We start from the raw sequence: 203 nt of genomic DNA on the forward strand, positions 1-203 counted from the left end.
TTTTGAATTATATGCTGTCAAAGAAGAGCATAAAATAGTAGATTATCTCAGCAATAATAGGGAAGAATAATGACACCATATTAGTGGCAGCTTCTTTACATAAAAGAATCATAATGTCGCACTCCAAATAAAGAAAATACAATTTTATATTTAAGGACTGATTTTTGTTGAGTTTGTGCATAGTATATGCTTCTGTGAAATTT

The sequence above is a fragment of the Penaeus monodon genome, chromosome 21 (assembly GCF_015228065.2).
Source record: "Penaeus monodon isolate SGIC_2016 chromosome 21, NSTDA_Pmon_1, whole genome shotgun sequence".
In the NCBI taxonomy this organism is placed as follows: domain Eukaryota; kingdom Metazoa; phylum Arthropoda; class Malacostraca; order Decapoda; family Penaeidae; genus Penaeus; species Penaeus monodon.